Here is a 13,924-nt window from a genome sequence, read left to right as displayed (position 1 = left end):
AGGTAAATTTTCACTATCACGTTCATTTTAAATTACTTATACAAGATTACTGTTGCACTTTATGATCATCAAAGTTTTAAGGGTTTCATCTCTTAGCTGCATCATGTCGGGTTTGAAAAGAATATATATATATATATATATATATATATATATATATATATATATATATATATATATATGCCCGAAAAAAAACCAGTTGTCAGTTCGAATTTTGGAACGCTGACATGTTTTGATTAGTTGTATTACATAAAATTTCTCTATCAAAAGTACAGAAGTTGGTGGAATTTTAACGATTTAAAATCTACAATATCATAAATGGTTAGTAGCTAGTTCCAAAATTTCTAGTAAAGGTAACACTTACGATTTTTTTAAAATTTAAATTCGTATTAGAAGAATTAGGTGAATAATAATGGAAGTGTGAATGATTTATTTGATAAAATATAAATATTTATTTATGAAATATATACATGTTAATGAAATACGTCTTAAAAATTGATATTTATATATTGATAATCATATATAATGATTATTAATGATGTTTTGCGATTTGAAATATCTTCAAAACAATTTCGTCTGCTTTGATATTGTTGTTTTTTCTAGTATGTATGGAATAGTTTCAAAGATGCATTCAAAGGTAAGTTTAGAGATTATAACAAACATTTATATGGGATACATGTATACAGTATATTCTTGCCTTAGCATAAAAATGTATTGAAATTGAATAGGCCCTACTGTACTATACAATATAGAAACAATAAAATCACTGCAAATTTGCGCTGTATTTGTATAACAATGTGATTCATGAGTAATAATACCTCCATGGACGTCACAGCCTTTGCACCTTTAGTTTTAGGCATGTTTTCCTCTTACTGTGTAAGCGTTTATAAAGAAAGAGCAGACAACAATGTCTTCATAGGAATTATTCTCGGTAAGGATGCATGGAAAATTACGACTAATACAGAAACATTGCGAAAGTAAGCGTTACAGCGACAACGTGCGCGACGTACAAATACGTCATCAAACATAATACGTATAGACACGAACATATCTAAATAATAACTGACCCCGGCCGAAGTGGCAGCCAATTTTTCCAATGTTAACTACCCGTAAGTTTTTATTTTTTTTATCATATAGTTAAACCGATTGACTTTGTGAACCTGTATTAATACAGACGTCTTGGGATTTTTACCTTCTAGTGAAAAATATCGTTTTAAACCTGGTGTATTAATAAACATTGATTTATTTAAGTAAATGCGCGGCAAAAATATCTTGGAACAGACCATAGAGAACAGAACGTTTAAGTATTCACCAGAGGAAAATATAGGATTCTAGAAGCAGTTTTTTTTTTGTATAAAACTGAGATATTTTTCCTTTTTTTGATATGCGTTGTTTCGTTAAAATCCCTTAACTTTAACTTCATTCTGGTCTGTGATACGTAATATATTCATAGAAAACGGTGGGCATGGTAGCTAAGAAGAAAAAAGGGGCCCTGAACTCCCAAGTCGTTCAATGCATGTAATTGCAAAATAATTGTTGAGTTGATTGGCTTTGTAAGTCGAGTGAATAAAAATTACACCATTAGTTGTAATTGTTAGGGGTTTAGTTTCTTTTTAGAAAGTTCAGTCATTGACTTTAAGAAGCAGGGTCATGATTTTGATCAAATTCTATTTCATAATATACAATGCTTTAGGAATGCATTTTAAGTGATCAAATGAAAATTGAGAGTCAGTCGTAGAGTTGTAAGCAAAATACAGGACTCACAATCCTTTGTCATGTAAACAAGTACTCCGTTTTTTTGTTTGTTTTTTTTTTTTACAAAGATTCAATATACCAGTAAAAAAAAAATCGAAGTTGATTTGTCGCTGTCACAAAGAATCCTATGATAAATGAATCCAATCTTTAATTCAATTTCTACTTATTGTTTAGAAAATCAAATTTCACAAATAAAAAAGACTGGAGTTGCGTCTGGTGCTCCGCCAGTTACTCCCCCACTACCCAAAGGTATCGCTAATGCCCTAAGTACAGTTGTCTCCATATAATTTAGGCCTAGGTAAGGAAGAGGGTCGCCATTGTCAGTTAACCATGGCGAGGAAACGGAACTTCTCGATCCCTGAATATAAACGCCGACGAGCGATTCTTGTACTGAAAGAAATTAAAATTAACATTCATTAAAATTGGTTGTGTCATTTTGATATCCTTTAGAAGAAAACTGCATACAGATTTAGAAAAAAGTATTCATTTTTTTTAAATCTAAAACCAAATGGCATTTTTCTTTATAAAAGTATTATGTAATGCTTAATGAATCAAACAGTTCTACTCAAACGGATTTGAAGAAATGCTTTAAAAAATAACACAAATCAAACAAACAAATAACTTACAATTAAATTTAAGAATATCCAAAAATTTATACGAGTGTTTTTACGTGTGAGAATATAATTCAATTCATTTCAAAATATTAATCTTCTTAATAAATCGTTTACTAATTCATAGAATATACATTGGGATAAGTTAATTCAAGCTTCATATCAAACTGTTCACTAAAGTTGAATGCGTAAGTACAATCTTTGAGATAGGTACTTATTTCCGATTGCCAAAAAAAAATATCTGATTTCAAAGACGAGTTAAAAGATCCACAGTGTTTTTCCTTTCAGACTTAAAGATTTTGATCATTTTTTATTCTTCTGTTTTTAATTGTTTACAATGCTTTATTACATGTAATGCATTTCAAATGATCACCTAAATTTTGGTGTCAGTCAAAGAGTAATAAGCAAGGTACAGAGCTCACAATTCTGTGTGATGTAAAGAAGGTTCGTGTCAAGTGGTTGTTTACATTGGTTTAATCTCCAACAAAGGCTTTTTCACTTAAGCTGTTTAATGTACTTGCTAATTCGTTTTGATCCTAGATAAACAGTTCCTAGCATTTGTCACATTCATGATATCTCTAAACTTGAAACCGAGAGCTCTGTATCTCACTTATAACTCGATGATTAACACTAAGATTTTTGTTGACTATTACAAATGACTAAAGCATTGTTAGCATTAGAAACGGAACAATAAACTTTGACCAAAATCGTGATTATGCCCCTTTGAATTCATACAGCTCTAACTGAAGAACCAGTCTAGAAGTAAATCTAGACATGTACCTGAATGTTCTGCTTCGTTAAACCGCAATGTTGAATTTATGTTACACGTTTTAGTAGTTCTAATCCATCAAGCTGTCAAAATTGAGTAACTATAGTCAAGGCACCGGTTTGTGTGTTAAAAGAGAATGAAGCAATGCAACCTATTCGTGACCCCTTATCCGTGGTGTTGCATGAATTTGGTGTTGGTTGAGCATTACCACTTTCGATCATTTTAGTACGTCTCACTTGACATCTAAGATATTTACCGATAGAAATTAGCATCCCATGTGTATTTTTAGAGCATAGGAGGATATTAAGATTGGTACTGAGGAGGCATATTTTTGGTAATTTTTTCTATGCCAATTTACAAAATGTCGAATTGGCCAGGGTAGGGGTAGCTCGGACCCCCACCCCACCCGTATAGATCATTACATTACCATTACTTCATGAATTTGGGCATTAAATTACCGTAACCATTTCTTAATTTGCCTGAAGTAATGCATTACCATTACCATTACTTGTGAAAAGCCAATAAGTTTTTAAAAAATAATTTAAAAGCTGATTTTTTTTTTGCAGACGTTTCATATATAAAACACGATTAAACATATTTACAGGTTAATGTTCACTATCACGTTTAAATTGAAAGATTTATACAAGATTGCTGTTGCGCTTTGTGATCATCAGAATTTCAAGGGTTTTATCTATTAACTGCATCATGTCGGGTTTGAAAAAAATATATTGTGTGTGTGTGTGTGTGTGTGTGTGTGTGTGTGTGTGTGTGTGTGTGTGTGTGTGTGTGTGTGTGTGTGTGTGTGTGTGAACTAGATATAAGGACAATAACAAGTTAATTATCCCCGAGACAGCGACTATTTCACGAGACGAAGCCAAGGGAAAAAGGCCGCTGTTAAGGGGTACAATAAACTCGCTATCATGCGGATATGCAGTAAATAGGTATTTTTTTATACTGAAGAAAACTTAAGTTTTTGACGGTGATGCTGATTTTCTAGCTTGTAAACAAATTAAAGTTCTCTGATTTAATGTAGCGACTGGGATTGAGGAGTTTCGAGTTTAAACAACCAGAGAAATCGAATGGCGCAGGTGAACAGTTTCTTATTTCTGCTAAAACCAATTTAACTAAAAACTGACATACAATCGAACTCAATGGTAGTAATTATTGAAATTCTTAAGGGAAGTTACATATACATAATTTTATATATAATGTATCTGACCTACAATCGAACTTAGTGGTTATTGAAAAGCCTTAAGGGGAGTTATGTGAACAAGATACCTAATATTTTCTACTTACCTATAACATAGTATATCAATCTCACTTGACACTTCGTTGTCACTACATATACCCATCGCAAACGAGGGTTTTATGGTCGGTATAATTAGGTTTTTGATTCATTTTTATATATTCTTAAGTTATATTTTAGGGGGGGGGGGGGGGAGGGGGGTTGCTGATGGAGAATCGGATGGATGTTTGTTTTTTGGGGTTTTTAATTTTTTTTTTACTATTTTGGTGGTAAATAATTTCTTTATACCTGACAAGATCAAGATCAAATATCATCCATTTACTAAACAATTATTTTTCGCGCCGTGAAACGACAACGATGAAAAAATCAATTAATTTTCATTTCATTTTATCCAGCGTATCTTGTGCTTTTGAAGAAAATGCATATTATTGATACACTATTCAAATTATACGGTAAATTCCTTCTTAAACGCTCAAAAGTAATGTCCACGTAAAATCGCAACAAAGCACATCTCGAGGATATTAAAATCTTGCTTTTATTTTCGGACAGATGTAAACTAAAGGAACTTTGATTAAAAAAAAATTGGTGGTCGCGATTTTATCTCCTCGGGATTTGATTCAAAACGGTTAAATCGCAGAATTGAAAGTGTTCGTAAAATAAGGAATATGCAGTAACCTAAAAATAATTTTAAAATTCCATGTACATTTTTGTAGATTAACTAATCCGGAGACATAAGACCTGATGAAGTATGTAATGATATCCACTGTGATTTCATTCATGATAATGAATACTGTTGCCATGACAACAAACAACCGAGTCCTTCTGAGTGGAGTGCTGGTTGGTTCGGCTCTTGCTGCATCATACTGTAAGTACAACACATATTAGGTATTGAATATTTGTTTACAATCTTCCTAGTCCATCAGTTCATGTGCTAAAGGTGTTATGGGATACCTGTCGATATTAACGTAGACAAAATTACATTGTAATTAAAATACTTTCACTGGTTTCAAATTTCAAATTTTAAAATATTTAACCAAAAAATTTGTTTTATATGTTATTGGAAAGGTAAGAATTATAAAAGCCCCAGCTGATTTACAGATTTGTTGCTGGCTAACACTCTAACTCACTGCGCTACGCTTTAAGGTAACACTTTTAGGGAAGAAAACATGTATAATTTATACTAGAATGTATTGTTTATTTCAATATAAAGTATGCCTCAATATGGAGGTGTCCCATACCACCCTTAAATCAAGCGTAGATATGGGGAACCCCATATCCAATATATTTGACTTTTTAATTACTTGAATTTTCGCTGTGCTCTGTCGATCTCTAAGTTAAAGTCACTGAGCTTGTTATGAAACTTGTGTGTATCGTTCATTATGTCTTCCACCAGTCTTGAGTCACTATAACAAACAGTGAACACATCTGTGCTTAAACAAAACCTACATTAGTGCAATCAGAAATATGATATAGGTATTGTATAACCATTCCATCATAAAAAAGAAAAGTAACACACGCACTTATACACAATGAATGATTAAAAGAGATTGTGTGATAACTAACGAACAAGAATCACGAAAGTAATATTTTTATTGTTGTAATACGTATATGGCACGTCAAACGTTGCAATTGTTGTATAGTCCAATCCACACTTTGCAAAAGTTGTTCCCCTTTGCGGGGTCAACCCAAAGGTCAAAAGGGAAAAAACAACTTTTCCCTTCTTTATGCAACCAAATATTTGGGCGTCCTGTGAAGAAATCTCTTAGGATTTAATTTATTCCTTTGATGTGTGGTTTGCCCCAACTTGGGGCAATCAAAATTCACAAAGGAAACCGATTTCTAATGTCAAATGACGAAGTTACAATCCTCTAAACTACAAAGGCTACTGTGAGAAATATATGGGTTTTTCCCCAAAGATGGCGGCCAAGGGAGATAACTTTTGTAAAGTGTGGATTGGTCTATTGTATAATTCTTAAGTTAAACAAGACTTACCTGGAAGGTTGACGAGGAATCAACTGAAGCCATAAGCTTTCTACGTGATTCATATTTGATGGCTTAAATTGGATTTGTCAGGGTTTTTTTCTTGCGTTGGTGTATGTTTCTAATATACGGGAAGGCATTTGATCACCCCACTTAAGAATTTCCTCTCCCAATAGGGTGCTTCAGCCTCAAATGAGATTCAAGAGTTGATAAATCCTAAAAAATAATCCAGGGTGCATACTTGTTTCTATTGAAATTCATCAGACACTCATTATGTTTTCTTATGTGTATGTATTTGACATGGATTATAATGATAATATTTTAAGCTCATTATTTCTTATCTTCATGTACATGTATTGCTATATAATTATATTCTCTTGTTTTCAGAACAAAACGGTAGTCGGTTCTAGGTACTAAATCTATTCAACATTTGCATACAAATTTCTTACAATCACTTCAAAATCTTTCACAATTTATCAAATCTTGCCAACACCTTTTTTCCTAAAGTTATACCAATCAAAACGGGTTTATGATAAAATTTTCTGTCATTTTTTCATCCAACAATCTTTAAGATAGTAGCAATGGTGAGTTTGCGCCCAAGTGCTGCACTTCTGGATGCCGCCCTAGTACTGCAGGATTTGAATATGCTGATGTTGATTCCAGCCGCACACACCCTCCTGTGGGGTTTCTGTGTCGCGATAAATAAGGTTGTAACATTTACTTAGATCTTTTGTTCCCTCAGGTAATGTCTCATAATTCTATCGGACGATACAAAGTCTTTTATCATTTGGGTAACAAGAAAGATACAACCCCCCCCCCCAAAAAAAAAAATGTTTTACAGGACTTGATGTTTTTAAAAGATCATCAATTCCAATGTTTACACAGTCATCTTATATACAAATATTTCTTATGTCTAACAACTGTAGTGTTTGACCTCTTTGTCTATACAACAGTGTTAGTAACATTAAGAACTTGTGAGTTGCCAAAGCTAATTCACTCAAAGGTTCTTGAGTTTGCAAATAGTTTAACACAATATCTACAATCCATGCAACGTTGTATCTAGGTAACGGATGTGAACAAATAATGGCAGAATTTGTTAAGTGCATAAAAGAAGATATGCACTCCTTACAGTATTAACGCCACAGTATCTAAACCTGGTTTAAAAAATTCTAAAACATAATTCACATTTGTGTTAAGAATATCAATTTGTTTTGGATGACAAAAAAGCCATTTTTTGTTGATGTGCTAAATATTGTTTCTTTTGTCGATTCTCTTCACGAGGAGAAGAGTATTTCGATAGCCTCGTCCGGTACGCCTTTGTTTTTAAACGATTGCCGGACACACGAAAAACACCAAGTCTCATTTTGGGTATCGGATGCTTTTTGTCCGGCTGGCTCTGTAACCGTGTCCGAATTTTTCACTTTTTTAATGATTTTGCTATCAAGTAAATGTTGGATTTCTCTTGCTAAGGCGAACACCAGAACACATTTGATGAGGTACTTCATCGAATTCGATTAAATACCCTCCTACATACGACAGAAAAGAAGTATCAGAAGTAACATCGGTCCACGCTTCCATGCACTAGGATATAATACCCGCTTAACAGTTATAATTTGTGTTCGTAAAGCATACATTAAGATTGCTCACGTCGTTTTGTGGCCTTATTTCCGTTGTTTGTACCGTTCTTAGTGTTCGGGAACTTTTTCCGGAACGGTTGCACGGATCTGTGCCCCCAAAAATAGGTTTGCTCTACAACTTCTCCATGATGGTTGTATGTAGGCTTGTAACCATGTCCAAACGAATTTCGGCTGTAGTTTTTAAATCTTTATATGGAAAGTTCCCGATATTTTGAAACCAACTTTTTTCCCTTGAAGATGTCCTCTACAACTTATCCGAGGTCGTCCCCAACAAGTTATCCGTCACTGGATGATCATCACAACACAATGCTTTAAACTCCTCGTTTTTGTCCGGCTGAAGTAAAGGCTTTCTGCGCCGATATCACAGGTCACAATATACAAAAGTCATTAACTTATTTCCATATTAGTCTTATCATATCACTTATTGGTGTTGATTCGACACTTCTTTTCCGGCCTTCAACAATAAATCTAATTGTTGAGGTTGGAGCACAATGGCTTTACATACCAGTGCCTGGGACTTTTGAAGGCGGACAACTTTAGTCCTGACTTTCTGGTTCAAGTGGGCCCAGACTTAAGTGTTCACTTAGGCCATGACCAAACAAGTACCGTCTTTTGATCTGCAGTATTTTTTCTTTCTTTGATATTTCATTCCATAATGAGCTTTTTTCTCATACCGTCAACTTTCGCTAACTTTTCGTAGATCGGTTCGCCACATTTTTCAGCCAAACTTAAGCACTAGGACTTGATTTCAGATTCACTGTTCTGCTTAGTTGTTTTGCTTGTTGAAGCTGACTGGGGGTTGTCCTGCTCTTTTCGCTTCTTTCCAATTTTCATAGGATTACTAAACATACGTTCCTGCATTTTCTGCATTGTTTGTGTCAGTGTTAACATAGTTTGATTTTACGTCATTTGTTTCTATATTGAATACACAAATGACTCAATTTTTTTTTTCAGATGCATCCTTTTTTAAATAAAAGATTGGTCGTAACGACCTTTGCCAGTGACGGCCATTGGTTCTGAATCGTAGTTCTTGTCTAGGCATTGGTCCATTTTTTAACAAGAATAAAAGTTCCAAAAATAACAAGTCATTAAAATCACTAATAAATCCCACAAAAGTCAACGTAAACGCAGAATTAATCTTTCACGGAAAAGAGTAACCGTACATTTGTTATTTTCTTAATATTGTCTAATAGATGAAACATCATTCAAAAACTGTTGGTCCATTCGTACAAATTACTCTTACAATAATTGGTCTACTGAAAAATATATACTAGTACGTAAGCATCTTATAAACCTGTCAAAAAGGCTAAGACAAATTTTAGACACCTTAGCTTTCACCAACCCAGATTTATAAAGGATAATATTTAACCAATAAAATCCTTCATTTACATACATTACAAATTAAAAATTATAGAAAACAAATAGATAAATTTCCAATATGCATGAGAGGTAATGCTAACTATATGGAACAAGTATACCATTTATTATGGTTTCAATAATAAGGCAACGTCCATTTAAGTACAGGAGACTTTAAGTCAATGCTTGGCAACTCAACGTGTTCAAAAACATTGTTCAAGTCAGTACATAACACACGTCACGTGATAGAACTTTGTATTCACAAAGTAACCTGAGGTGAGAAATCACGTGGTAATTATAATATTCAACATGTATCAACCCTTGATTACAACAGAGAAAGCAAAAGTAAGAAGAAGCAGTTTTTTCTCATAAAAACAATGACTGCATGTTTGTCTATTAATAACCCGTTGAAATAACTTAGATAATACAAATATACAACAACTGTTTTAAGGGTGAGCAATAGACGGACATGCGTTAACTATGTATGAGGTCAGTATAAAAGTTGGCGTCCTCAATATCGAATGGAGATTCAGGAGATTTTGATGACCCCTGCATATGAAAAACAAATTCGAACTTGCTAAGAGTATATATTTACATTCCATATATATTTTGCATGTAAAGCTACCGCAGATATAGCACCATAACACAGACAGGGTACTAATAGGTTTAATCATGAGTTTTAATTGTGACGTCACAAACGTTTAACGCTGCTAAATACAACGTCACAAGCGAAAATCAATGATCACGCTTGTGGCTGTTACTGTGGCTCTTCCATTAATTTGAACTTACCCATAGGATAATACAATAATTTTGAGGTATAATTCGCATTTGCGTACAAGACAAGAAGGTAAAAAAAAATGTATATATAAGCATTAAATCTAACGCGCGTTATTCAATTTGTATGCACACACCGTTGCAGTTATGAGACTATATCTTTCAAAAAATAAGGATTCAATACTTAAACATCTATCTAACGCAGTTTCGTAAAGTTGCAGTTTGGATGTTGACCACTTCTGCAATTCGAAGAAAAATGTTTGTTTTAAAAGTTTATTTTCTCGCAAATATCGCATGTCCTTAAATGCAGTCATCCTTTAAAGCATTTTGAATATTTTTTTTTTTCAAAATGCGCAAGTTTTTCAAAGTAGGTTGCCACAAAGCACTTCTTCTATATTGCAAATTGATGTAGTTTGCAATTGCTATAAAAATATATTTTTTTAAAGGCCAGGACCGACCGCTTCTTGCGATTTTGCGCATTTTGAAATAACAATTCCAAGTGCTATACATAGGAATGTAGGAATGCTTACTATGAAATTCGATTTTTTTTTATTTAGATGGGGACTACAACTTTAGTCCACTAGAGTTGGTAACATTGACGACTGTTGTTCTTGATTTGAACTTTCCCAGAAAAGGTAATAGGTTTAATTAAAATATTATCCGGCTGAAAGTGAAAATAAGAATCTTCCTCTCTATTTTTTTGTTTCGTTATTTTTTTTTCTTTTTCATTCATTAGACTTCAGTAGACCAGAAAGAGAGAGAGAGAGAGAGAGAGAGAGAGAGAGAGAGAGAGAGAGAGAGAGAATGAGAGAGTGAAAGATAGACATAGTCAGACTGACAGACACAGATAAAAGAGAGAGAGAGAGAGAGAGAGAGAGTATTCTCCGAAATTATTCGAAGATAAAAGGCTACTCTGCTACATTTTTTTTTACTGATACCGTGATCAAGAAAAATCATACATTTGCTTAAATGCAATCGTTCCAGTATCCCCAGAATCCTGCACGGCACCGGGGTATAGGGCTGACCCCGTGTTGGGATGCTATCGTCTGTACACTGAACGTGAGAGCAATACTGGCGCCAGACAACAGTGTGCTAATGATGGAGGACGGCTTCTGTTAATGAACTCCGAAGCTGAGTATGAAAGATTGAAATCCTTAATGGGTAAACTTTTACTTAAAAAAAATGATTCTTTGGTAATTCACATAAGCTTAAATTTAAACCTAGCAAGTATTGTACAGAAAAATAGATAACCTGCGTTAGATAGCCAGTTATGTGCAAGTGCCATAATATATTTACATTCACCAAGTATGATTTCCTCTCTTTCTTACGGAAATTGATTGCAATTCATAGCTGTTTATAAACTGACAGGACTGAAATCTGCACGCCCCGTTTTACGATTTGTCGGAACCTTAATCAACCTAAGAAAAATCACGGTCTGCACGAAGTGGTCATGATGATGTCAGACTCAAACTACCATTAAAGACTAGTATGCTGTTTCCTTTAGCTGACGTAGTTTTGTAATTTAGTTCATTTTTTCTTACTTTTACAATCAATTCGCCAATTTCTTAAACATAAAAATGAAAAATAAAATACTGCTAGTTATAAAAGTAGCGATCATTGCAGATAAAAATTACATAACCCGCTAACGCAGGCTAATCTAACAATAGCTCATTGTTTCACCCGTTCATGTATATTTCAGACCGTTCAGTTAGAGCTGTCTGAATTTAAGTCACAAAGAAAAAACACATTGGGTGTAAATTGTAAGAATTTAAACAATAAAATGCTTTCTTTGGTGATTCATACGGGGTAAGAAGGTGGCGACATTGCACAAAAGAACGTTTCAACCAATCGATAAGACGGGCTTGTAGTTTTCAGTCGATCTTGTCAGTTTCCACAGAGCTATGAATTACAATCAATTTCCGTAAGAAATAGAGGTAATCATACTTGGTAAATGTAAACATATATCTATTAACTCGTCTTAGAAATTAGATTGTTTTTGCAATCGTAATTAAGTAGTACTTATTTCAAAGATGGCACTTGCTAATTCAACTTTTATTAGTGAACAGCTTGATATGCAGTCTGAATTAACCTTTTTCTCATATTTGTTCTACGAAATAGTGAACGGTTAATTTATAAGTTAAATATTTTAAAATAAGTTCATTGTGTACTTCCACACGTACAACCACTCGTATGGGTGTTTATTTTTTTAAGATTAAATTTAAGTTAATTGTTTGTTTATTTTGTGTTATTATTTCTTGGGTATTTCTTTAAATCCATTTTGCGTAGAAATATTTTAATTCATTGAGAATTGCACGATGTTTTTTTAAGGAAAAATGCCATATAATTTTAGTTAATTTTAGTTTTAGTGTTTAATTTAAAAATTGAATCAATTTCTTCATACAAAGTTCTTCTTAAGGATATACGAGAATATCATGAAACGACCAGTTATATAAAATCAATATTAATTTTAATTTCTTTCAGTTCAAAATTCGCTCTTCGCCATTTATATTCAGGGATCGAGAAGTTCCGTTTCCTCGCCATGGTTAACTGACAATGGCGACCCTCTTCCTTACCTAGGCCCAAATTATATAGAGTTTACTTCACCTACGGCATTAGCATTTGAAATATCTGCACAAGGAGAGACTAGCGGAGAAGCAATAACATTTCCAAACCCTTTTATTTGTGAAATTTGATTTTCCAAACAAGAAAGAGAAATTAAATGAATTGTTGCGTTGGTTTTATTGATAGAATACTTTGTGACAGCGAAAAGAATGGTTACTAAAGCATTGAATCATGATTTTTTGAAAGATGTGGTCTCATAACTGCAGCGGTGTGTGCATACAAATTGAGTAACGCGCGTTATGAAAATTTGTATGCACACATCGCTGCAATTATGAGACTGTTTCTTTAAAAAAAAAGTCAGGATTTAATGCTTATATTTATATTTTTAACTTCTGGTCGTGTCTGCAAATGTAATTTATACCTTAAAATCCCTGTATTATCCTAAGGGTAGGTTCATTTTAATGGAATAGCCACTGTAACAGCCACTAACTTCGATTTTCGCTTGTTACGTTGCAGTTTACAGCGTTCAACGTTTGTGATGTCATAATTACACTTTTTATTTTAACCGTTGAGTGCATTATAGTGTCATAACTGACGTAGCCTTTAACACACTTTATAAGCCAAAAATATTTGGAATGTAAATATAGTGCGTTAAACATGATGCAATAGAATGGGGTATGTTTTATGCAGTATAGGAAATACTGGTTTGAACATATTTTCTGTTGAATTAACTTATCATTAGACATCAAAACTCCACTATGCTTTATCACAGCACTACGCGTGCAGTAAAATTATTGATGGTTTAGCGGTATGCGTACAGTATGAACAATAAAAGCATTAAATATTCTGAGGTATTTGTGCACTTTCACTTTCAAAAGCATTAAACACCAGGTCAAACTATTTTCTTGAGATGTGTATCTACCTCTACATATCATCATTTTGGTCGTAATGGTTGGATTTTGAATATAAGAATCACATAATCTTGAAATGTAACCACGAACATTGAGTATTACAAGTATAATGTTCACATGAAATTTATGCTTCCAAAAAAAAAAAACCAAACAAAAAAAAAAAAACCACACAACTTCTCTACTTGTGCCACTGTATTTCTGTAACATACTGTGGAATCATTAAAATTCGCGGTGGCTCAATTGGTTTTCGTGAGAAGCCCTCCCCCACGAATTTACATCTTCACCATAAGGAAATAAAAAGAAAGTTAATTTTCTTACTGAAACTG

The 13,924-nt window shown here is 33.4% G+C and overlaps 1 long non-coding RNA gene across 1 annotated transcript; it reads left to right on the top strand.

Moving 5' to 3' along the window:
* Nucleotides 1–5,090: 5,090 nt before the first annotated feature.
* LOC117683668 (uncharacterized) lies at nt 5,091–12,829 on the top strand. Its single transcript, XR_010709900.1, has 4 exons — nt 5,091–5,243; nt 10,683–10,760; nt 11,110–11,286; nt 12,607–12,829. It is a non-coding gene; the product is annotated as an uncharacterized lncRNA (long non-coding RNA).
* The last annotated feature ends 1,095 nt before the right edge of the window (nt 12,830–13,924 follow it).

This window comes from Magallana gigas, chromosome 10 (assembly GCF_963853765.1).
Source record: "Magallana gigas chromosome 10, xbMagGiga1.1, whole genome shotgun sequence".
NCBI lineage: Eukaryota > Metazoa > Mollusca > Bivalvia > Ostreida > Ostreidae > Magallana > Magallana gigas.
This window is presented reverse-complemented; position numbering and strand designations above follow the sequence as displayed.